The sequence below is a fragment of the Macrobrachium nipponense genome, chromosome 36, assembly GCF_015104395.2.
Source record: "Macrobrachium nipponense isolate FS-2020 chromosome 36, ASM1510439v2, whole genome shotgun sequence".
In the NCBI taxonomy this organism is placed as follows: Eukaryota; Metazoa; Arthropoda; class Malacostraca; order Decapoda; family Palaemonidae; genus Macrobrachium; species Macrobrachium nipponense.
The window spans coordinates 51,120,251-51,147,691 of NC_087220.1; the positions used below are offsets into that span (position 1 = coordinate 51,120,251).

Genomic DNA, 27,441 nt, shown 5'->3' on the forward strand with positions numbered 1-27,441 from the left:
TGTTTAAGACCTTATATTTATTTTTATTTTTAACATTTTATGAATATATACAAATAATAAATAAACAGGAATATATTTTAAGGCCTTATAAATAAAGATATCTGATACCTTATGAGTATAAACAAATAAAAGGAATATATTGTCAGACATTATCAATATAAATATTTATCATCAATCAAGTGAGAATATTGTAAGATCTTATGCATATAAATAGCCTACTTGTTCAACCGATAAAATCAAGCAAACACTGGGAACTGGTCAGTTCTTGCATGGGTGACCTCCAACGAGTCATTCGACGTCGACAAACAAGCACCTTAGTAAGTGTTTGGAGCTGTGAGGCTTGCAACCCCATCCCAAATTACTGAAAACCACGCGAGTGCTGCACCAATAGGCCATGGAGTCCACTCATTTGTTGTCCTGCCGGTGGAGAGGTCATGAAGAGAAAGTTGGTCTCTCTCTCTCTCTCTCTCTCTCTCTCTCTCTCTCTCTCTCTCTCTCTCTCTCTCTCTCTCTCTCTCTCTCTCTCTCTGGCTGACCGCAAAGCCAAACCTCAAAGACCTGACAACTGACACTTTGTACCTCCGTCAATTCGAAGTCGGCGAAGAGGATTCTTCAACTTTCACAAATATTATCTCGAATAAACAAACGCACACATACACATTCATTAAACTCTGTTTCCCCACAAAGCCACTGGTGGTTAGTCGACTGTGGTGGGTGGTTGCAGCTATAAACAAGGGTACGAGGATAGCAACTTCGTCCTCTCCGTCAGTTCAAACTCGACAATGTATTTTCTTTTGTTACTTTCACAGTTACATCTAGAATAAACAAACGCACAAACACACACCTACATTAGGCTTGTTCCCCCACAAAGCCACTGGTGGTCAGTCGATTGTGGTGGGTTGCAGCCATAAACAAGGGTATGAGGATAGCAACTTGTTCTCTTCGTCAGTTCAAACTCGACAATGTATTATCTTCTGTTACTTTCAGTTACATCTCAAATAAACAAACGCACAAACACACAACTATCTTTTCACAAAGCCACTAGTGTTTAGTCGACTGTGGCGGGCTGCAGCCATAGCAAAAAAAGGTCATGAAGATTGCAAATTCACCACAGAACTTGCCGAGAACCATAAATTAACACTTCAATAAGCTAATCCCCTTCTAATTCGTACATTTACCTACAGACAAAGGGTCAGACATTCAGAATCGCTCGATGACGGAACAAAATCCAAGGCTAAACGACTTACTCTCGAATTCCCCAACTCACGATGAAAACGCCTAAAGAAACCGAAGGCAAGTGACGAAGGAATTCTTAACCTCATGATCCTGAAGCGGTATGAGGACGCACACATCGTCATTAAATGTCCCTCGCTGTCGAAATTCTCCAGAGTTCCAAAGGACCTTTATTCCTCACACCGCAGGACTGTGGAACAGGCCCCCCCAGAGGAAGTCGGGCAGTTGGAGCTTCTTCAGAAGTTCAGGAACTTCTTCAGCAGTTCGAAGTTCAGGAACTTAATCTTCAGCCAGTTCCGAAGTTCAGAACTATTCAGGAGTTACGAAGTTCCAAGAAACTTCTTCAGGAGTTCGGGAACTTCTTCAGGAGTTCAGGAACTTCTTCAGGAGTTCAGGAACTTCTTCAGGAGTTCAGGAACTTCTCCAGGAGTTCAGGAACTTCTTCAGGAGTTCAGGAACTTCTTCAGGAGTTCAGGAACTTCTCCAGGAGTTCAGGAACTTCTCCAGGAGTTCAGGCGAAGGTGCGATATATTACTACTCTAATACTATTCTCCTTGCGTTTCAATACATGTTTTTTTATCTATTTGTTAACACTGACTTCTTTCTGATTATTGGACCTGGGTTCGTTTCCAAGGACCGGACATCACTTTCTTCAAATTTCTTTGAACTTGGATCTTCAGGCTTTGTAGTGACAAGCGTATCCAAAAAAAAGAGCAAAGAATTCAAAAAGTTAAGAGAGCAGTGTGGCTATTACAATTGCATATGTATCTGGTAAAATAGTCAACAGTAGATTCCACTTATAAATTAATTCTTGTTAATAAGGAGGGTCTCTTCTAACTTTATTTCCCTTCACCTCGTCTTACTTCTTCCTAATAAACACCTTAATAGTCTTTGCAAGATCGAATTTCAAGTCAATGGCTCCTTCGGGCTTGTTCCATATGAATAGGTTTCATCTGCTGAATAATAATAATAATAATAATAATAATAATAATAATAATAATAATAATAATAATAATAATAATAATAATAATAATAATCCAAGAAAACCCATAATCACATGAGTCCATATAATGGAAAAGTAAATCCACAGCAGTATCTCTGCTTGATTTTGTTATTTAAAATATATAAAATATATACTATATATTGTATATATATATGATATATATATATACAAAGAAAAAAAATCAAAACAGACACATTACTGTGGATTTACTTTTTCCGATTTTAATAATTTCAGATTGGTAAACAGAGGCCAGAGAGAGACACCAGTCCTCCTCCTCCTCCTTATCTCCTAGTAGATACCCTTGCCAACCTTGGAGCAAGTGCCCCCCCCCCTACCCCACCCCCAACTCCCCGGCGCCATAAGGCCAGCAGAATCCAACTTGGCAAGCAAGACCAGACTCGATCTGATCACGAACGATAAGGAAATCGTCCCCGAAGACATCTTAATTCTCACCTGACCTACTGAACCGCAATGTAATATAATCTCGCTCTGCTTAACACACGAGAGAGAGAGAGAGAGAGAGAGAGAGAGAGAGAGAAGAGAGAGAGAGAGAAATTACACTCATCTATCGTGTCACGCGGTTCCAACTTGAGCATCTGTTATTGGTTACGTTTCTTTGTTTGTTTACGTAATGAGCTCCTTGTTCAACAATATATCCACACGGGATGCGATCTACGTCACCAACAGGATTCCCATTATCAATTTGTTAATATGTAAGAAAACCGTCATTATTTATTTAAAAGGTCAAACGCAACTCATCATACATGACTGAGCTCCTTATTCAACAATATATCCGCACGTAATATGATATATGTCATAAGCAAGCTACTCATTATCAATTAATTAATATGTAAGAAAATCTTCATTATTTATTTAAAAAGTCAAACGCAACTCATTATAAATAACTGAGCTTATTCAACAATATATCCACACTTAATATATGTCAAAAGCAGGCTACTCATCATCTATTAAATATCTCCACACGTAATACGATCTCCATTATAAGCAGGCTACGAATTACCTACTAATATTGAAAAAAATCTAGTCGTCATTCATTCTAAAGGATAAGCCAATCTCCAAAGGTAATATGATCTGCATCGTAAGCAACTAATTACCTTTTAATATTGAAGGAAATCTAGCTGGTATTCATTCAAAAGGATAAACTAAAAATGCATTAAAATTAGCATTCTTCCTAGCACACGAACCTACGCTTTCATACAAGAAGTAATCCGCGATCACCTATCAGAAACTATCATCATGATCAGCGGTAGTATGCACTTCCTCGCTGGACGAGTGGTTAACGTCCTCGCCTACCTATTCAACAGTCCTGAGTTCGATTTCCCCGCTCTGCCAACGTGGAATCAGAGGAATTTATATTTCTGGTGATTAGAAATTAATTTCTCGATATCATGTGGTTCGGATCCCACAATAAGTCCCGTTGCTAGGTATAACCAATTCCTAGCCACGTGAAAATATCTGTAATCCTTCGGGCCAGCGCTAGGAGAAGAGCTGTTCATCAGCTCGGTGGTCTGGTTAAACTAAGATACACTAACTTAATCGGCAGTAGCGTTTACATAAGCGAGAACCCACACATCCATCGAGGGCCACCACAAAATGAGAAACACCACTTCGTCAAGCGCTTGCGTGGTCACCTTGGCTCCATCTCAACGCCTACTCTAAAGCAAAACACCATCAACCACCGGGAGATAAGCATACAGCCACTTCGACGACGACGATGCTCGGGAGGCTGCTGCAGCCACCATAGATTAACAAACAAAAAACATACTTGACAGCGGACTGGGAGCCTAAAATGCCTCATCCAATTACCGGACGATCGAACGAAGACCAGAAACACCGCCAATTACGGCCGAGTAAGACCTCCTAAAGACGCTAACGTCGTTCAATAATACGCAGGGAGTTCCCGCAAAAGGTGTCACTCATCCGCAAACACGAGAGAGAGAGAGAGAGAGAGGAGAGAGACGAGAGAGAGAGAGAGAGAAAAAAAAAAAAGACGAAGACTTCCAGAATTCAAGATCCCAACTGCCAAAAAATAATCTAAAAACGGGGCCTGAAGAGAGAGAGGAGAGAGAGAGAGATGAGAAAAAAAAGACAGTAGAGAGAGAGAGGAGAGAGAGAGAGAGAGAGAGAGAAAAAAAATCGTTCCTTTAATGCTTCAAAGTATTTTCGAACTGAAAAAAAAAGCAAGTCCTTTATAATATTTAAAATAATAAATATACTATTAACAAACAATCTTGAAATCTAAAAAAAATTACCTACGAGAGAGAGAGAGAGAGAGAGAGAGAGAGAGAGAGCAGAGAGAGACGAGAGAGAGAGAGAGAGGCCAGTACTTCAATCACCTGCAATTTTCATTAATATAATGAAAATTGCAGGCTTTTTTTTTTTACAAAATTATCGTAAATACAGTATTACAAAATACTCATGAATAATTCTAATACAACAACTAAGGCTCCTGCATGGCATATGATTCATGACATATGATTCATTCTGTATTTATCTTTCCTTGACATTTCTGGTGACTAAGGACTAACATTAACTCTTTCAATAGGCGAAATCAGGACTTCAGTGACGTCCTTACCGTGGCCGAGTGGATCAAGACGTCACTGAAGTCCTGATTGCTCCTCTGCGCGCTGGTTCGAATCCACGAGAGGACGAAATTATCACCTACTAAAAAATTCCCCTTCGGTTAACATATATGAAAATATATTAATTCCAATAGTAGAGCGAATTGGATATTAAAGGACATTTGAAGCTTAATGCAAGTGTATCACGGTGAAGTGATGAAAAATCAAATAATAATAATAATAATAATAATAATAATATAATAATAATAATAATAATAATAATAATAAAATGATAATTATAAATAAATAAATAAAATAAATAAATAAATATATATATATATAAGCTTGTGCAAAAGGAAAATTAATTCTTCTATACACCATCCAATAAATGTCAAAATTGCGTGAAATGACACTAAGCCGTACTTTCGAATAAGAGAAAACGTGAACTAGGAAGAGTGAAAGCACATGAAGCTTACATATTTGTGTACATAAAGAGATTAAAAAAAGTAAGGTATAAATACGTACATATGCATGTACACATCTCCATACATAATTACGGTAAAGTTAAAGTACACAGGCACTTAATGTAATCTTCTGTCTCTAAATGAGAGAGAGAGAGAGAGAGAGAGAGAGAGAGAGAGAGAGAGAGAGAGAGGAGAGAGAAAATTTACAGTTAAAGAAAGATACATCCCCATACATCATTTACAGTTAAGCATACATGCACATTGTCATCTATCTTTCTGAGAGAGAGAGAGAGGAGAGAGAGAGAGAGAGAGAGAGAGAGAGAGAGAGAGCACGTCCCGAACTTACTTTCTCTTTGAACACTTCAACCGACAGAGGTCAAGAATCTGTTACGTCATTAACTGCTCATCACACGAGAGAGAGAGAGAGAGAGAGAGAGAGAGAGAGAGAGAGAGAGAGAGAGAGAGAGAGAGAGAGAGAGAGAGAGAGAGAGAACTTCCGCATCTGCAACTGGTTTTCTCACATTTTCTCACTTCTTCAATTATCTATTATATACCCACGGGGAGCATTCCTGTGGGAAGATTACGGTCCCCCCGGGAGAGAAAGAGAGAGAGGGGGGGGGGATTGGACCGGAATTCTCCGGGTGTGTTACTTCAAAGGAAGTACCTTTGTGAATGGGTAGTCTGACGGGATGGGCGATCCGAAAGGAAGTTTGTCGCAAAAAACAAAGAATAAAAAAAAAAAAAAACGTTTCAAACAAAGATGTTTTAATAAGTATGTTGAATGTACCCCACCAACCTCCCCCACCCCCCATTAATATCACCCCCCCCTTTTCACCCCCATTTTAAGTAATAAATCTATCGCAATACACAAACCGTTGATATTATTATATTATTACGATAATAATGAAACCTCTCATTTCCTAACAAGTCAACTATTACTATTATCATTATTAATATTATTCTCAAAGCCACTCGTTTCCCCCAGTGACTCGTACGCGTGAGCAGAATCTCGCGACCTGCATTCGCCGGGGCATGACGATCCAAGAAGACGATTTCGACCAAAGCACGACGCGAGAATTTTTTTTTTTTTTTTTTTTGTTTTTTTTTTTTTTTTTTTTTTTTTTAGTGGGTTTACGCGGGATGTTTCCCATAATGGAGGTTTATTTATATAATTTTCAATTATAAATAAATATTATACATATATGTGTGTGTATATATATATATATATATATATATCTATATATATATATATATGCAATGACTGGTAAAAAAAGTGCTGTTACACCGCAGAATTCCATCCAATGAAAGGAGCCCAAGTCAAATACACCATAATATAGAGAAAATACTAATATGCGCTCTCTATATTTTGCTGTTTTTATGGGCTCCTTTTATTTTATATATATTTACTTATTTTCAAGGTTTCTGAGGCTTGTCTGCCTCCATCTTTGGTTTCTTGATGATGGAGGAAGATAGTGCTTTGATTAATATAATATATATAATAATATATATATATATATATATATATATAAAACTGAATCACGAAAGTTTGGAACGTGATCTTCCTTTGTAGCTTATACCTTTATATTTATATATATATATATAATATATCCCCCCCCCTATATATATTATATATACTATATATTATTATATATAATATATGGGCATTAACACATGGTAATGTGCTTCACAGAAGCACAGATCTGACTCACATCGGGAACGAATCCTGGTCTTTCAAGTGGGAGTCCAAGGTGTTAGCAATTCGCCCGTACATGTTGTGTGTGTGTGTGTGTGTGTGTGTGTATACATATCGTCACTGCCGTGACAAAGGGGCGTATCTCAAAAAAGTTGAAAATTGAGATAATATCACCATTATGTTTCTCGCGGCGAGTTTTATAGTGTGACAAAGTGGCGTATCTGTACGCCTAACAGTTGCTGTATTAGAGGATCTTTAGGTGAGGACGTAAATAAAAAAAGAGTAACCATTCATGAAACGTATAGGCGTAACTAAAGTTACGTCTCTTTGTAGCGTTTCAAAAAGAGCAATATCAACTTGGCGAACAGACGTATCTTGTGATACGCCTATTTGTAATATCATTTAAATCACCATACAACAAATTTCATTGATTTACGCTTGAGTGTAAATAAAACGTACCCTACAAAAATGTTTTAACGAACATATATGACATCATAAAATCGTTCATATCGTTGAAAGTTACGACACTGCATAACATACTTTAAATTACGTCTCTCTCTCTCTCTCTCGCTTATTAAAACTTCTCACTACAAATGTTTAACACCAAGGCGAATTTAATAGGGTAGATTTCTGTAAATACCAGTTACTACATTCATGAACATGAATAACAATTTGTCTCCTTATTCGTTGCATAACAAGGTACTTTAGCCCTGTACACTTTCAGAGTAAACAAAGTCTTAGTTCTTTAACGTTAACCTGTTTATGCACTAAGTCATCTGCGTTCTCCATAACAGCAAGTATATAAGTGGTGTCTGTTTTTCTTTAACTGAACATTACTTTCAGTTCTAGTATCTTACCTAACGTTTTTAGATCTAATTCCATCATTTTGTGATTTTTTCATACTATATAGCCTATTTCAGTTATTTTGTAATAGATTTAAACTACCGCTGAAACACGCACAATTCGTAAACTTTTCATGCTTTTAATAGCCGTTCGTGTTTTTTTAAAATCTTAGGTTGAAGGTTGATTGACAAACATTTAAGGATCGTGGATGTCTTGATAGAATGGGAGGATCATAGAAAAAATGTAGTTTCTACTGATGAGTTGGAGTGTATCGATGGAAGTGAGTTTAAGATAGGACAAAAAATCCGAATGCACTGGAAGGGGAGGTACTATTATGGGACTATCTTATTAATTGAAAGAGATTCAGATAAAGAAGAGGAAAGTGATAATGATGAAAACTTGCCTCTTAGTACCCTTGCAAAAAAGACACGAGCTAAGGATGACGACTTACCGTTATCAATTCTGAAGGCCAAACTAAAGCCACAACGAACTGAAAATCAACACAACGAAAAGAAGTTGAGTGAAGAAAATGAAAACGCCATGATTCCAGCTGAAAATGAGACTAGCGACAACGAGAGCGAAAATACTTCCATTTGTACAAGTGAATCACCAACCTACGACAGTGATGCAGACCCTGCTTATATTCAAAGATGTGAAGTGCCCCATTGTCTTGATGAAGTCTTTAGCCATATCTGTTTTGACCTGTTGTGCTACACTCGTTTCTTTAACATGGGACGATGTGAAAATGACCATAAAATTCAAGAGAGACAACAACACGAGAACGGAAGAAAAGGAAGAAAGAAAAAAAATCACTACCCTTAGGAAACCTCCAATTGAAAAACAACCTGAAGACTTTCGTGTTGACGGATCGGAGAGAGAGGATGGTGCTCTTCCTCGCATTGTTAAAAGGAAAGAAAATAAGAAGGTGACGGCTTATGAAAACAGACTAAGGGGTAATGAATATGAAAGGCCAAAAACAAGGAAAATTGTTGCAGCACGGAACATTATTAAGCCTAGTTGTAATGGAGTTACTTGCAGCAAACTAAGTAAAAAATGCTCGTCATTCTCAGAAGCAGAAAGGAAGGACATACTTCAAGCTTATTACGGAACCAATAGTCATCAACTGCAAAGAGAGTTTATTGTTCGCTTTGTGAAAGTAACCAAGGTAAAGCAGAAGAACTGTGAAAGATCAGGGTTCTAGGAGATCTTTTTTCTTCGTACTACTCCTTGCCAAAGAACGGAGAACATCTGCCTTTTTGCAAAACTATGTTTTTGAGCACCCTTAATATCTCTGAAAAAACTCTTAGAACAGCCATTAGTAAGAGACAGTCTACAGGTACAGTGGAAAAAGATAAGAGAGGGGGTAGATCTACAAGTTATGAAAAATCCCACTATTGTCGTCAAAATTCAACGCAAGATTATTTGCATCCATATCTTAACAAAAAGAAAATGCATGCTATGTTTTTAGAAGAAAATTCTCCAAGAGGCATATCGGCAAGCTACACAACTTATTGCGAGGTCCTAAGGGCCAAAATATTTCCTTCCATAATCCTAAGAAGGATCTCTGTAAGCTGTGTGAAAATTACAGAAAAGGAAATACAGAAAAGAAAACAGAACTTCAAGACCAATTTCAAGAACACATAAAAGAGAAGGAAGCTGTAAGGAGAAAGAAAGATGGAGCTAAACATGATACTGATCCTTTTCTCACTGCAGCAACATTGGACCTCCAGCAGGTCATTTACCTCCCAAGGACAAATGATAACATGCTTTATTATAAAAGGAGATTGGTTAACTATAATCTTACTATCTATGACTTGCAATCTAAGGCTTGTCATTGTTTTACTTGGCATGAAGGACAAGGAAACGAGGATCCTCTGAAATTGCCACCTGCTTAAGTATTACCTTGATAAACTGGATGCTTCTGGGGTCAGAACTGTAAAACTGTTTGCTGATGGGTGTCCTGGACAAAATAAAAATTCTGTAATCACAGCCATGCTCTTGCATTCAGTAAGCAGACTTTTCTTCGAGGCCTATCACGGCCAAAACGAAGGTGACTCTGCACACAGTGCCATTAGTACTGCCCTTAACAATGTTGGTGACCTTTATGTGCCTTCGCAATTAATACCCATTTTTCGACTAGCAAGGAAAACAATCCTTATTTTGTTCATCCAGTCCAGACTCTTGATTTTCTCGATTTTAAGACAACGGCAAAAGTACTTCGTATACTATCCATTAGAATAGGCGACCAAGGAAATTCTGTTAACTGGACAGAAATGAGAGAGGTAATGGTGCAAAAGAGTTCTGTCGATAAAATTTTCATCAAGACTAGTCACCTAAATGAACACTTCAGATCTATAACATTGAAGCAACGAATGCAGCCTGACCCAAACAATATACTGCTTAATAAACTCTACACTGAACCTCCAAAGATTTCTAAGGAGAAGTATGAAGATTTGATGTCACTTTGTAATAGTGCCTTACCAGTTGTCAGAGGTACAGAGTATGTTTATTTCTTCAGATCTTTGCCACACTAAACTAACAAGTTTTCATAGCACTTATGTACCAAAAACAATCTTTCTTAAAAACGTAAATATAGCTTTTATAGATTTTATCGTGTGTACATCAAGGAAGTATTTTATTATTAAATATTGTCAATATAGTATGAACTATTATTTTTTTTCATTATTCTCTAGTAACATGAAATGTTTACCCAAGCAATAATTTCCAAGAGTCATTTCTGAAATATCTCTGAAAAAAAAAAAAAGTTTAATTTCCATGATGTGAATGAATTAACGGACGAACTATAAAACCAATAAAAATATCAGCCTCAATGATGAAGTAATCAAAATAATGCTTTCTGCGACAATGTGAACGGTAAGGACAAGGGATCTTCATAAGAAAAAGATGCACATCTTTAGCATAAACTGATGTATTCTGTAAATTCAGACCTTCTTCTTAACAGATTAAAGAATACAAGTAGGCGTAACTAAAGTGTTTTGAAATGTTCGTAAAAGACGAAAGGGCGTATCTATTTCAACCCCCCCTAAGCATAGGAAAGAGTAAAAATTTTTTCATTATATTACACTCAAGGCAAACTACATTCTTTTGAAAAGCTCTGTACCAAATTTATTTTTATTACCTTTAAAATTAAACGAGCAGTTAACAGAAACATTAGCTCAAAAACTTTAGATGGCTCTCCTGAAAAAGTGAAAAAACTGAGATACGCCACTTCGACTTGGTAGTGACGATATATATAGAGCCTATAGTGTATTATTTTATTTCATGTCCTATAATTCAACAAAGAACTCTTAACACAAATGTTCCCTCTAGCTTTTCCATAACTATTGCCATACTTCTATAGGCACCCAAGTGCAGGCCATAGGCCATAAAGAACGAACAAACCAGCCTCCTTCTCGCGCACATGCCCCCCCCAAAAAAAAAAAAGAAAAAAAAATACCGCACAGCCTATTCTCCTTCAATTAACATACAGCCTGTAGGCCTACTTCCCGAGGTACGTAGGTCTATCTTGGGAGAAAGGAAAAAGGTAGGGAATCCACAAGACGAGAGAGAGAGAGAGAGAGAGAGAGAGAGAGAGAGAGAGAGAGAGAGGGAGAGAGAGAGAGAGAGAGAGAGAGAGAGAGAGATTATATGACTCGTCTTAAATTAAAATTCATATTACTTTATAAATCCACTCAATAGTCTTTCAAATGTGTGCTGGGACCTTTGTAAATAATAATTAAATGAGTTATTTATTCAATAAATGCAGTGTCATTTCCATTAATTATTATGTCAGTGATGTATGATCCATACCTAAAGCTGAGAGTAAATATATACACACAATAATTAATATATATATATATCCCATATGCCTTACTTACGGAATATATTCCCCTGTTAATGTAATAACTATTCATATTACATTAAAACAACGTAATTTACATTAATGAGCATAAGTTGTTTTTTTAAAAATCTCATAATTGTGACAAACGGTTGTAATTTGTCAATTTAATAATAATAATAATAATAATAATAATAATAATAATAATAATAACAATAATCCTCGATTCACTAGTAACGTTTTTAACCACAAAAAAACAAGGAAAATAACAATATAAAAAAAAGAAAAAACATTAAAAGAAATAAAAAATAAGAAAAATAATAAAAGCAAAAAAATAACAATAAAAGCCACAAGAAAAAAATAACATTAAAATCATTAAAAAATAACAATAAACAAGAAAAATAACAATAACATAGAAAATAACAACAAAAGCCACAAGAAAAAATAACATTACAAGCAATTAAAAATAACAATAAACAAGTAAAATAACAATACACCAAGAAAACTAAGAACACAAAGCAATAACCACAGGCAACGATCCCAAGACAATAACAGGCCTCCAACAACCCAGGGGCGTGAAATTACAACTGGCGGAGTTCAACTGGGTCTCCATGGCGAGGAGACCACCAATCACAACCCCAGATGAACCGTCATTTCTTTCTTTGTTATTGAAGGCACTTGCATTTCTTGATATGCTTTCGTTTCGCAGGTTAATGAATTAAGTCTATTACTGGACGTTGGCCTTCTAGTGTGTGTATGTATGTATGTATGTATGTATGTATGTATGTATGTATGTATGTATGTATGTATAACTGAATCACGAAAGTTTGGAACGTGATAAATGCATAAATGAAGGTATAAGCCACGAAGGAAAGTGAAACACTGGAGTAGCTGCAAGATCTTTCGACTCAACGTCCTTTACTTAGCAGACCGACTGACATACATGAGGTTTACATAAAGTCCAACCTCTTCAATTGTACCCTTGTTCATGTTCGTTTGGGAAGGTTACTCATTCTCCAGGTGTGTTGGATTCTAGGTACTTATCTCCTTATAATCCCTGTCACTTATACGACCCTTCCTTGTACTCTCAGTTTCTCATGTATGTCAGTCGGTCTGCTAAGTAAAGGACGTTAAGTCGAAAGATCTTGTAGCTACTCCAGTGTTTCCCTTTATTTCGTGGTTTATACTTTTATGTATGTATGGATTTATGTATGTATGTACATAATTTTTTATAATACATTAAAGGTGTTATTAAGGAAGAGAAATAATTAAATCATAAATTTTTGTTTTGCAAGTTAATGAATTAAGTCTATTACTGTATGATGTCACTGTTGTGTGTATGTATGTATGTATGTATATACATAATTTATTAATACATTAGGGGCGTTATTCATTTAGAGAAATAAATAAATCATGTATTTTTTGTTTTGCAAGTTCATGAATTAAGTCTATTACTAGACAATGTCACTGCAGTGTGTATGTATGTATGTATGTGCACACACACACACACACACGTCATTTATTAATACATTTAGGGGCGTTATTCACAAAGAGGAATAATTAAATCATACATTATTAATACCTTATAATTCATTACTAATTTACCAAAAAAAACTTTAGTATATACATAATAATATATATACATATAAAGGTTTTTCCAAAGTAAATTCTCACCAACTTACAAACTATTAATATTCTGATGGCGGCCAGGAACTATATTTTAAAATACCAATACGTTTACGCCCGTTACGCCCTTTACTTGTGAATACTGGTGTTGTGGGCGTGATTCAGACACACAAGTGCCCAGCTCTCTCGTATCTGAGTGTAAATATAAAATATAAATATAAATAAATATATATATATATATATATTATATATTATATATATATATATATATATATATCTATAGCATGTAACATATACTACAGAGAGGGGGGGGGGGGTTAAATGAAGCCTAGACGTGCAATAAGCATAATTCCCTTAATAGTAAACCTTTCTTCATAATGACAACATTGCTGAGATGAACAATATAACCTAAAATTATAATGATAAAACAAAATGAAACTACAATTCAAACACCTACCGAACCCCGCCTCTCTCTCTCTCTCTCTCTCTCTCTCTCTCTCTCTCTCTCTCTCTCTCTCTCTCATCTCCAACATACCAGAGAATGAAGGGACATTCCACTTCATAGTTAATAACCAAACCATGTCATTATACTCATTCTCTCTCTCTCTCTCTCTCTCTCTCCCACGAGCCTCAATCATCCCTCAATCCACCGCATTCCTTTCCCACAGCCGCAGAGAGAAAGAGAGAAAGAGAAAGAGAAAGAGGGAGACGAGAAGAGAGAGGCGGGAGGAGAGGAGAGAGCGCTACCAGATTGAATTGGCTAGGGGTGTTAATGTAATATATATATATATATATTATATATCTATATATTATATATATATATATATATATATATATATATATCTTGTCCTTTAATTAGCAGCCTCACGTGACATGAAAATAAGTTTACACAGAAAGCTCGTAGAAATGACAGATGGGGATTACAAAGAAAAAAAAAATCTACTGGAATCTCTTCGTAATCCCCATCTGGTCATTTACACGAGCTTCCTTTGTAAACTTATCTTTTAATGTTTCTTCAGCCTGCTAAGTACTGAAGGACGATACGCACTCGGCTACCAATCCGGTGGTCCGAAGTTCGATTCCCGGCTCTGCCAACGCGGAATCAGAGGAATTTATTTCTGGTGATAGAAATTTATTTCTCGATACATTGTGGTTTGGATCCCACAATAAGCTGTAGGTCCCGTTGCTAGGTATTACGTAAAAATATCTAATCCTTCGGGCCAGCCCTAGGAGAGCTGTTAATCAGCTCAGTGGTCGGGTAAAACTAAGATATACTTAACTTTTACGAAGGACGATAAGTCGAAAGGCCTTGTAGAAATCCACTGCTACCCCGTTTTCCCTCGAGGATTCGTCTTTATATACATATATTTATCATGTTTCATATATATATATATATAGTATAACTATACTATATATATATATATATATATATATATATACTATATATATATATATATATATATATATATATTACTCACACACACACACACACACATATATATATATATATATATATATATATATATATATATATATATAAACGTGTTTAATTAAATATTTACTTTGATTATTTTTTAATTTATTTATTAACAACTTCCAAATATCCACATCAGTAACTGTTTACACCGCTTACCAATGGAGCCACCCAGTTACATAGGTACGTCTGTCTGTCTGTCTGTCTCTCTCTCTCTCTCTCTAAGTTAGGCGACGAAAAACAATACCTGGGCGTCTGGGGGCGTGCCCGTCCGCCCAAAAGCCACCTACGAAAGCGGACAGGGCACTTGTTTGTCCAATTCACGCCCACATCAGCGATATTCGCTAAGTCAGACGTCACGGACGTACACGTATACGTAAACAGCGTTTGTATATGTGCACAAAAATGCACATATGTACGTTGATATTTAAAAATATAGTGATAACTGCCACAAAAAATGTTGCCAATACAAATATTATATTATATATATATATATATATATATATATATATATATATATATATATATACAAGCAAAACATACGCATTTGAACATATAGTTGCTACTTGCCAGAAACATAACCGATTACCGCCACCATTTATTAAATAATTAACGTAACTATCAAACTAACATACTCAGATAATTCAAACTACCACTTCTCCCAGAAATCATAGCAATTATGATGACGCAATCATTACTCGTGATGAAGTTGGCATCCACTTTCGAATTAACAGCATAAACAGGGAATAGAACTGTTTTGAGTGACTCTCTCTCTCTCTCTCTCTCTCTCTCTCTCTCTCTCTCTCTCTCTCTCTCCATTGTCAAAAGCATAGTTCGGTCTTATTCTCATTACTAATTTACTAACATGTAAAAATAATCATATACTGAACAGATTTCTTTCATTATACATATATATATATATATCATATATATATATATATATATATATATATATATATATATAGAGAGAGAGAGAGAGAGAGAGAGAGAGAGAGAGAGAGAAAATGCTAAACGAAGCTAAAAGGCCAAACAGGATAGAAAACCCAACACGGCAAGACGCCGGCATCCCAAAGCAAAAGTGAAAGTGCATACGAGCCGAGTATCTATCTACTAACCACTAAAAGTTAACGCAGAGAGAGAGAGAGAGAGAGAGAGCAGAGAGAGAGAGAAGAGAGAGAGAGAGAGAGAGAGAATGGTGCATTGAAGCTGACATTAATATACACCAATTCGACTAAGCTCTCTCAATGACCACTCATTAACTACATGAGTTTCGATAGTTATTTCAAGCAACATTATTATTATTATTATATTATTATTATTATTCACAAAATGAGTCCTATTATTATAGAACAAGGCTACAGGGCCAAATGACTTGAAATTCAAGCTTCCAAAGAATATCATGGCGTTCATCTGAAAGAGGTCAAACCGAAGATGACGGGAAATACAAAAAGAAGAGATAAGTTATCAGAAATAAAAAATAACAAGTACAATAAACAAATATATATATATATATATATATATATATATATATATATATATATATATATCACATGCATTAGTACACTACTTTCATTTATAATGATATACTTTCAACGCAATATTTGACCGACTGATTTATATTAATCCGGCACTCAAAGGCCCTCTAGTCTTGTAAATAGCCGGAGATGTGGCCTAATAAATCCCGAACTGCTGTTCGGTATAGATTCAGCTGGCCTTATGCCGGAACAGGATCATGTTCTTTGAACATCCCGCTGACGTAGACAAACCTATAATAGGAACAACAATGAACATACCAAACAAAACAACGACAATGTTCTGAAAGCGAGGACGATTGCTCCCACAAAAAAAAAAAGTTCTTCGAGAACAAAGGCACAGTGCCTAACATCATCATCTCCTTGAACAGAGATAGCGATCTGGTATTCTTCTTCTGGTCAGTCTTATCAGAATCCTCGAGAGAATCAACACAAAGCCAGACTTTGATCAGGACGAACAGGATCCTCATTGTCGGATGAACAAGACTATAATATGCATTGTATATATTTGTTCATGATAGTCCTTGCTCTGAAGGGCAGCCCACAGGGCATAACAAGTACAGTACTCGGACAAAACGCAAAGACATTACTGGGACAAGACGAAACTACAGGACTTAGACAAGACGAAACTACAGGAATTAGACAAGACAAAAGTACAGTACCCAGACTAGACAAAAGCACAGTACAGGGGACAAGACGGAAGCACAGTAACTTAGACAAAAGTACAGTGCACAGACAAGACAAAAGCACAGTACTGGGACAAGACGAAAGTACAGTACTCAGACTAGACGAAAGCACAGTTCTGGGACAAGACAAAAGCACAGTACTCTGACTAGACAAAAGCACAGTACAGGGACAAGACGAAAGTGCAGGACTTAAGACAAAAGTACAGTACTCAGACTAGACAAAAGCACAGTACTCTGACAAGACGAAAGCACAGTACTGGGACAAGAAACAGAACAAATACAGTTCTCAGACAAGAACAGACCAAGCATACAATAATCAGACAAGAACAGAACACGCACAGTACTCAGACAATAAAAACACGTACAGTACTCACTTAAGACGAAAGTACAGTACTCAGGCAAGAAAAGAACTGAACAGAACACGTACAGTATTCAGTAAAGACCAAAACACGTACAGTACTCAGACAAAAAACAGACCACGTACAGTACTCAGACGACACTAAAGTACAAGTTGAACTGTACAACGAACGAAAACAGACAATTTGCTCTCCAAGAGAGACGTGGCCCCAGGTCTTATATTGAACGTGAACAATTGGCGATGCTTTGCCCAAAAGAGAGAGACGCAGAACGCGTGTCGAGGCGTTCACTTAAGAACGAGAGAACATAATGGAGAACGGGCGGCCTCGCAATCTCCGAAGAACAGGACGTGACCCCCAGACTTCTCTACAAGAATGAATAACAGCGGATGCTGTTCTCCCTGTTCCTGGATTAGAAGAGAACAAATACCATTATATGAAGAACATTCAATCTCAGAGTCTGACTAGAATGTAACCAGGTTTATCTATGGAATTGAATTGAATTGAATACTGAATTTAGGCCAAAGGCCTGGAAATGAATTCAATTCAACATTGAATTTAGGTCAAAGGCCAAGCGTTGGGACCTATGAGGTCATCCAGCGCTGAAACGGAAATTGACAGTAAAAGTTTGAAAGGCATGACAGGAGGCAAGCCACAAAGCAGTTGCACTATGGGAAAGTAAGATGGAAGAAAGTGAATAAGAACGGAGGTACAGTCAAAAGAATGAAAGATGTTGAAGCTAGGGCCCGAAGGGACGCTCGCTGCAAAGAGCCTTAAGCAATGCCTACAGTGCACCGCATGAGGTGCACTGACGGAACTATCCCCCTACGGAGATGGAAGAGTGAGAGAGCTCTTTTCAATATGGACGTCAAGTTCTCTGAACACTTGCTGTAAAACAGAGACCATCTATCTTAGAAAACAATCACCTTATGCTTTCACAAAGGAAAAACATCACCTGGGTTTACCTCAAGAACTAATACAAGACATATATCAACAAAACTGTCAATTCCCATTTGGATAGTCGAAGAATCGAACGCACCTAACCAACGATGAAACGAACGCAACCTGCATCTATCCCAGAACCATCCAGTTCTGAGGAACACGTGACTCTCCTTGTTGACAAGAGCTCGAAGGCAACCGCTGACTCAACAGACGACGCTCGACGCAGCAGCAGCAGCACCGCCACTAGTAGGACAAGTCAATCCCAACTTTCTAAATTCATGAGGTGGGGTCATTCACCCAGGGCCACGCACTACTAGCCGAGACGGGACGGACCCTGGCAGAATGTCGAAATGCTTAAAAAAGCGTCAGTTATGAATTCCAGCGTGTTCCATTTGTTACGTGAGTCGCTTTGGATTCGACGAGGTCTTCTGACGGTTGGCTTTCATTGATATGTTCGGAGCGTTCTGAAGGCGACAGATCTGGCGAGATTCTCTGAGAATTGGCACCGTGTGGCAAAGGCTAAGTGCATGCCGTTATTACGGTATTTATTTGAGAGCTCTAAAAGTCCAATGTCCCTGTATAGTCAACTTCCTATCTTACTATAATAGGCGCTATGTCTGTCCGTCCGTCATTCAATCACGGCCAAACGGCTGGTCCGATGGGCATGAAACTTGTGGCAGGGTTATAGTGGGGACGTCTAAGATGGTTGATAATGGGGTTTCATTCTAACCTCACCCCCTCCGAAGGGGGTGGGGGTGAGAAGGGATTCCCTGTAACGGAGCTGGTTATGCCCGTAGACATAGTTCCTTTACGAATTTACCAGACATACTTATTTGCTAGTATAATGAATGGACGTACGTGAAAAAGATAAAATAATGATGAATTAACGAACATATTTACATGAAAGCCAAAAAAATACAAGAACAAGTAACAGTGGTTACAAAAATGAATGCATATATTGAAAAGATAGTACAAATAATGATAAATTAACCAACAAAATTTACATAAGAGCAAAAGTGCAAAAATATACAGGAACAAGTGAAAATGGTTTAAATTTATAACTGTCCCGTCAAACTGAACCACCTACATAAAGAAATGCCTTTCTTTGTCAACAAAGTTACACTGGAAACTATCAAAAATTACGGACATCACTTATTCAACCACAAGCAAAAGATTAAGAGAACGAGCAAGAGAGCCGTTCCAAAGGCAAATCCCGTCTACTACTACTACTATGACCATTTTACACCTGGAAGACACGTTCCAATTTTTTTTTTATTCTTTGGCAAACCTTCCCATAAGAACCATTGATTCGCCGTAACTCGTACCTTTACAGGTTACCCAAAAGCAATGAGAGAGAGAGAGAGAGAGAGAGAGAGAGAGAGAGAGAGAGAGACTCTCTCCCTCCCTTTATCTAACTAGAGAGAGAGTTACAAGGATTAGGATGTCTCAAAGACTTGTTAGTCCATCCGAGGAGAAAACGTGTGCTCACTTATCTGTAACAGCAGGTTTTACTGTTCATTCATAGTGCCCTAATGAGAGAGAGAGAGAGAGAGAGAGAGAGAGAGAGAGAGAGAGAGAGAGAGAGAGAGAGAGAAATTCCAGCTACGGAAAACTTGACCCCAACGAAGTGAAATTGCCAAATTGCCAATCATTTGCACGAGACTTCCCAAAAAGGAACAAACCAATACTCCAGCGAAGGAAGTGTCAATACCATTTTCCCCATCTCAAACATTTGTTATTTTCTCAATGCATCACGTTTTGACGGCCCCTGGGTCTATCTATATATATGTGTATCACTCCCGTCGCCCTCTACCGGTGAACCGTGGCAGCAACTCCAGCGGTTAATAGATTTCTACGATATTCATCAAATGAAGGAAAATCCTTTGAGACGAAGGAAAAGTTTAGAAATGTTACGACGTCATGCAACTCGAACTTAGAGTGTATTTTCATGATTGACTCTCAATATTTTTTTTTTATTTATTTATATATCAGTTTGTTTTTTCTAATAACTGATTTCTTCTCTCTGTATTTTCCATTTACCCCGTCCTGTTGCGTCTTTCAAATGAGCACCATATTCTTTGGAAGTTGGAATTTCAAGTCAGTGGTCCCTTTGGCGGGCTTGTTCCATAGGAATAGGGGTTTTCATCTTCTGAATAATAATAATAATAATAATAATAATAATAATAATAATAATAATAATAATAAAATAAAATAATATTTAGTAACAGGACCTCACTTAAACAGGAGAAGGTATCTAGCAGATTTTATAAGCACGCACACACACACACACACACATACACACACACACACATATATTAATATATATATATATATATATATATATATATATATATATATATATATATATATATATATATATACATGAATAGGGTTCATCTTCTGAATACTAATAAAAAATAATAACGATAATAATATCAGAACCTTATTTAAACAGGATGGTATCTAATAGAAGGTTATTTAAACACCACCCACACACATATAATATATATACACGCACACACACACATATAGTATAATATATATACTTGTACGTACTTATAGCAGCCTTTCACCCCCTAGAAGCAATTACGATACAAACAAATAATAATAAAACGCACTACTGCAGTACACGGTAACAGTAACAAAGACATTCAAGTCTCAAACAAAACAAAAACAGCAAAATTTAAAAAAAAATTACATTATAAAAACACAAAACCCAAAAGCGAAAACCACATTTCCTTGTTTTTAAAAAAATAATAAAAACACTAAAAACGGGAAAAAATATTTCCTCGTCATTAACATAATGTTAAAAATTACTAAAAAAAAATCCCCAAAAACCGCATTTCCTTGCTATACAAAAATATAAAATAAACTACAAAATACTTAAAAATAAACCGTAACTGAAAAAAAACTAACCGCATTTCCTTGTTATTAAAAAAATAAAAAAATAAACTACAAAATACTAAAAAATCAACAGTAACTAAAAAAACACAAAATACTCACATCACTTAAACATTCAGGTGGGTGAAGCTGGCTGGCTTCTTGCTGGAACTATATAACGGCGAGTGAAATTCCTTTATGTTTTGTATGTATACCAGAGAAATGAACGCGAGAATGAATCCCTGTCCTCAGGGACACGAAGGGCGAGTTTCCCTTGCTCGTGTGAATAGATCCTACGGTATATTTCCTTGATATCCTTCACGCTTTTAATCCTTATGCTCGGGTGTACTAAGGGTGAATTTCCTTTCCAATAGCTATTGACTTCTTGTGATGATATAACTTTTGATTCAAGTTTCTTTTTGCGTTACATATATAATTTTTAAAAGGATGGCAATGACGTCACAGCACGAGTCTGTATCTTCACTAAACGGAAAAATGATTTGAAACAATTTTTCACAATGTCGACACAAAAGTACGATTTTTTCTGTTTATTTATTGCAATTACGTAGAAAGGTGTAAACAATGGATGGTGGTCCTTCCTAACTTACGGATCAAGACACTTTTTATATCTTTCTCTTCTGAAAGGGATACCTACAAGACGTTAGGAGTATATGTTTGAACATGACAAAAAAATAAAAAATAAAAAATAAAAAAACTTACATGAAAAAAAAACTTCGCTACGTAGGAATATACAAGTTTGGTCTTCAGTTTGGGCGGAAAAACAAATAAAACTGATACGACGCTCAAACATAAACTATTTTCCTCTTGAACGTGGCCAGAAAAGACTTCTAGAACGTACTAAACGGTACTTGGAGATTTAAAAAAAAAAACAGCAATGGATATTAGAGCATAACAGCTTTTTTTTTTTTTTCTTCCTCAAACAGCAGCAAAAACTATTAGCGCTAAAACTGTGAATTCTATCGTTCGATGTACAAAATATCTCATGACGGTTCTTCATAAACTTGAGCCGTATGATAATGAATTACACAGCCTGTAATTTTTTGTTATTCAGCCGATTACCTTTTGTCAATACTGATCATTCTAACCACAACGTATCTTACAGTGTAATTACGCAATTACTCCTGTTAAAATTTCCCGTTCTTTTAATCTCTTCTGATCAATTGATAATTAAAACCCTTTATAAAAAACAATTATCAAAAATAAATAAATAAATAAGCTACCGGCTGTGGTTACTAAATCAGGGTATATCATCCACTACTCCCTAGTTTAAATCTCCCTTTCTAAATTAGAAAGTCGAATCCACTCGCTATTTTAAATCCCTTTCTAAATTAGAAAGCCGAACTCATTCACTTCTATAAATCAAATACGTACCTCTTCCTAAATTTGAAAACTGAACTCACTCATGCTTTGAAATCCCTCTTTCCAAATTAGAATGAAGATCTGCTCGCTATTTCAAATCTCTATACCTAAATTTGAAAATCGAATCCACTCGCTATTTTAAATCCCTCTTTATGAATTAGAAAATCGAATTCACTAACTATTTTAAATCCCTCTTTCTAAATTGGACAGTCGAAGCCACTCGCTATTTTAAATCCATCTTTCTATATTAGACAGTCGAACACACTATTTTAAATCACTCTAAATTGGAGAGTCGAACACACTTACTATTTTAAATCCCTCTTTCTAAATCAGAAAGTCGAATCCATTCACTTCTTTACCCTTAAATCCTTCTGTCTAAATTAGAGTCTAACACACTCACTATTTTAAATCCCTTTCTAAATTAGACAGTCGAATACACTACACTATTTTCAATCACTTTCTAAATTAGAAAGCCGAATCCACTCGCTATTCTAACCCCCTCTTTCTCAGTCGTAAATTCAACGGCGACAATATTTGGAGAGTTATCGAGACTCACTCATCAAGCGAAACTGAAGGACCGATATATATTACGAATATAACTCTATTACATCCACTGCCGTGCCATCATGTAGCTATAAAAATAACTTTATTTTATATATTTTTAAAATAAAAGCTTTAGTGACGAGTTTTTTTTTTATAAATTTTATTTTATTATTTTTTTAAGGTGACGGTGTGCAAAAAATGTAAATTGCATATATATATCAAAACGCAACTTAAATTAATTTTCAGTAAGTTTTATATAAAATAAAGGAATATGAGAAATTCTATTTTGTGGTCACTGACACATTCCTCTTCTAACAACAGGTTATGATTGCTATTTTTATTATTATTTTGTGGAATGAACACTCGAAATCATCATTAATTTGGCTGCAAATCACGTCAAAATAAAATTATTTTTCTTTAAAACAACAACGCGTGAATCCTGATTTTATTCATGTTTAATCTGATTTTCTCTACGAGGATCAATGATGTATATTTTCAGTCAAATCTCTATCTCCCTTTTTTATTTATGAAAAATAATCAAACTTAAATTCCAAATTAAAACAGTGAATAGGCCTACTGTACATCAGACACAACCCTCAATTCCAAATCTGAACACCGAGTAGGCCTACCGGATATCAGACCCACGCGATCATTCAAATTCCTTGAGTTCTTAGGAACCAAGAATAAAGCGTAAATGAAGTTGAAAATAAATCTCTTAAAATCCAAAAGAAAAAAAAAAAGAAAAATAATAATAATAAGCAAAAGACAAAGTTATATCACGTCAATTTCGCATTTCCTGTTCAATTCGTAATAACTCCATCAACGCCACTCCTCAAAATAAACACTAACGGCTCAACACAACCACGCGCCATCCCAGGAATCCCTCCAAGATCACTATCCGACGCTGGAGGGCATTGAGGTCGCCCTAACAAAAATCTACGCCATTTGACCAAGGTCACACGGCACGTTCAGAAGATTTTTAAAAAGAGGAAAATACACCAAGGCAAACGTGAGCTGAAATGACCAAATGAACGCTACTTCAAGATAAATGTACCAGAACACCTTTAAAAAAAAAAAGTTACTCGATAACACCAGCAGCGACACTTTCCGTTCACAGCACAAATTCAGGGGAACGAACATGAGTCTAGTAACGCATGACTCATGAAATCACTTTAGGTGTATGCTCAAAAATATTCGACAAGCACGTTACCGAGTGCTTTTTCGACACATATGAGCATAAAATTCCGCACGAATTCGTTAATCCAACACCAACGATTAAATCGACAAACATAAGGCGTTCGTCGGTTCATCACACACGAACTAGGCCTATAGAACTATGTCACTGGTTTAATTTCTACCTGATAGGAAATATGACTTTTAGGATGCCGTAAGCAAACACACTCGCACGGATACTTCGCACGATCACGGCTCAAGTTCTACTGAAGACTGGTTTCGCTGGACCCGAAGGCACGAACGGTAGGTACGAACGCACAAACATTAGCCCGACGATGTGATGCGGTTGCCACTTACTCCCTTTTTCTCTCTCTCTCTCTCTCTCGCTCACTTATCGGACGAATGAAAATTTTCTCTTGGAGCGCGACATGCCAGATGCTACTGGACGATTATCTCAAGGGGTTATAAACGCGTGATTCACGCATGCGTATACGATGCTTAGCCATTCCTGTGTATAAAATAAGCGTCGATAAAGCATTCAATGCTTCTGATTCGCGAAGGAACCCTTAGCCAATCACACCAGTCCAAAACTCCTGCTATAACCTTAAGTCGGACAAGACGTGTTGTGGCGGGAGAAAGCAAATATCACCCTTACTCTCGAATTGTACAAAGCTTAAAATCGCAGGACGAAACGGCACCAAAGGTCGGTTGGCTCGGAGGGTGGGATACTGTGGGGGGGGGGGGGGTACACGATCCTTAAAGAAGGTTGTGGGTGGCGGGATAGGGGCGGGGGAAGAAGGGGGACTCTCTCAACACCCAGCACCGGTCAACACATACATAATCCATTCCACTTGAACCGGTGGCCACACTATACCCCCCTCCCAACTCAAAACCCACCGGTTGCCCCTAGACCATAAACGCGAAGCCGCAAATACTACACTTTCCACGCCGTAAATAAGCCTTAATTTCTTTTGTTATATACCAGAAATACCATAAAAAGGCCAGAAAATCCTTCTCCCTCGATTCCAGAACCACACCTTGATCACATCCAGCTCGATGGATGAACCAACCACTGCGAGACCAGTTTTTCTTTATTCTTTTTTTCTTCTCCGCGGAAGAGGCACTGACCCTACCTCCGACGTGTTGGCCAAGATTCCCATGCCCACTGACTGACTGTGCCCCTGCGGAAGTGTTGGAGAGAGAGAGAGAGAGAGAGAGAGAGAGAGAGAGAGAGCATTTTCTTTTAAAAGGAAAGACACTCACAGATTTCCACCGTGTGAGAGAGAGAGAGAGAGATTGAGAAGAGAGAGAGAGGAGAGAGAGAGAGACACTTCTTTTAAAGTAAAAAAATTAATAAAAAAAAAAAGCTACCGGAAAAAAAACTCGGAAAAAAGCTTTGATTAAAAAAAATCAAAATTACCACGAGCTCTTGGCCGTCAGAGAGAGAGAGAGAGAGAGAGAGAGAGAGAGAGAGAGAGAGACTTTCTTTAAAAATAAATAAAAAACAACAAAAAAGAAAGCTACCGGAAAAAAACTCGAAAAAGCTTTGATAAAAAAATCATTACCACGAGCTCTAGATCGTTTTCTCAGAGAGAGAGAGAGAGAGAGAGAGAGAGAGAGAGAGAGAGAGAGAGCAAATTTTTTCAAAAGGAGACACTTACAGAATTTCCAAAACCGTGAAGAGAGAGAGAGAAGAAGAGAGAGAGAGAAAGGAGAGAGAGAGAAAAAAATTTGAAGGAACTTTTCTTTTAAAAAAAAGTAAAAAAATTATAAAAAAAAAGCTACCGGAAAAAACTCGAAAAGGCTTTGATAAAAAAAATCATTACCACGAGCTCTTGGTCGTCAAGAGAGAGAGAGAGAGAGAGAGAGAGAGAGAGAGAGAGAGAGAGAGATGGAAAACACAGCATCATCATGAGATCAAGATACAGTCAGGATGACGCCCCTGCTATAAATAAGATAACTCAGCCGTCAGGAAAGGTCACGGTACGTCTATCCCGGTAAGAATGGTCAACATAGCAATATGGTATATAGTAAATACGTCTTTGCTTGGTGGGTGTGTGTGTATGTATGTATGTGTGTGTGTATATATATATATATAGATATATATATATATATATATATTATATATATATAATCTATATATATATATAATATTATAATATATTTATATATATAACATACGGTTATTTTCACATTTGCTTTGGGTATTAATAATAATATTATTGATTTTGAATGTGCTGCCAAAAAAAAAAGGATGTCTTATTGGTGTTATTCGGGCTGTGCTAAGGGTAATAGCCCGTGCTGACATAAGGCCAGCTCAATCAATCGAGACAACTTACAGGTGTTATATTACAAGACCCAAATGTTTTTATGTATGGTATAAATAAATAAGTAATACATAAATAAATAAATAAATAAATAAATATAGAGATAGTTAGCGAGAGAGAAAATCCACAAAGGAAAGTGAAACAGTGGAGTACCGCTGCAAGGCCTTTCGACTTATTGTCCTTCACTAAGGACGTGGAGTCGAAAGGCCTCGCAGCGGCAGACCCTCGTTTCACTTTCCTTCATGGACTTTTGTCTTTATTTATATACTCGTCACGTTTCACATTTTCGTGATTAAGTTTTATATAATAATATATATATATATATATATATATATATATATATACATATAAACAATGCTTTTGCTAATAACAATACCACCCCTCATGAACAAATTAAACATAATAAACTGATACTTGGAGGAATAATCTGCCATAATTATTACCCGAGGATCGTACATGACACCAATCCTGCCTCTCAAAACGAAATTACTGATCAAATTCATAAACTATCCTAATAATTAAAGAAAAAAAGTCCTAATTATAAATTCCTTATGAACTGGGGAAACAGGGCATGATCCGACCTCCAGCTTACTCGGGGACGTGTGCTAAAATCTATGGTCAAAAAGAGCATTGTTTCACCAACAAAAATTAAAATCAATATATATTTTATTAGAAATAATTTTTCTGTGCTGTTTAGAACATGCACATTATTTTTTTACATTATCATTCTGATGGATATATAAAAAATATCCTACCCTAAAATTCCTGTATCTTTAACAACAAAGTAGCTTGTAGGAAACCTTTTTAGGCTTTTCAATAGACCTTTCCTACCCCCAACAACAAACCTTTTTAGGCTTTTCAACAGC

At 36.6% G+C, this 27,441-nt stretch overlaps 1 protein-coding gene across 3 annotated transcripts in view; it reads right to left on the reverse strand.

Annotated features, from left to right (window-relative positions):
* LOC135203641 (protein brunelleschi-like) overlaps positions 1–27,441 on the reverse strand; it is a 204,698-nt gene that overhangs the window by 162,368 nt on the left and 14,889 nt on the right. The window contains exons 1-2 of one of the 3 annotated variants that reach the window (XM_064233483.1): positions 24,434–24,529; positions 21,276–21,803 (exon numbers count right to left, since the gene is read on the reverse strand). The exons of 1 other annotated variant lie outside the window; for it this stretch is intronic. The gene's annotated coding sequence lies outside the window, so the exon portion shown is untranslated. Of the gene's footprint in view, positions 1–21,275; positions 21,804–24,433; positions 24,530–27,441 lie in introns of those variants that run through there. One more of the 3 variants, XM_064233484.1, reaches the window with a different exon arrangement.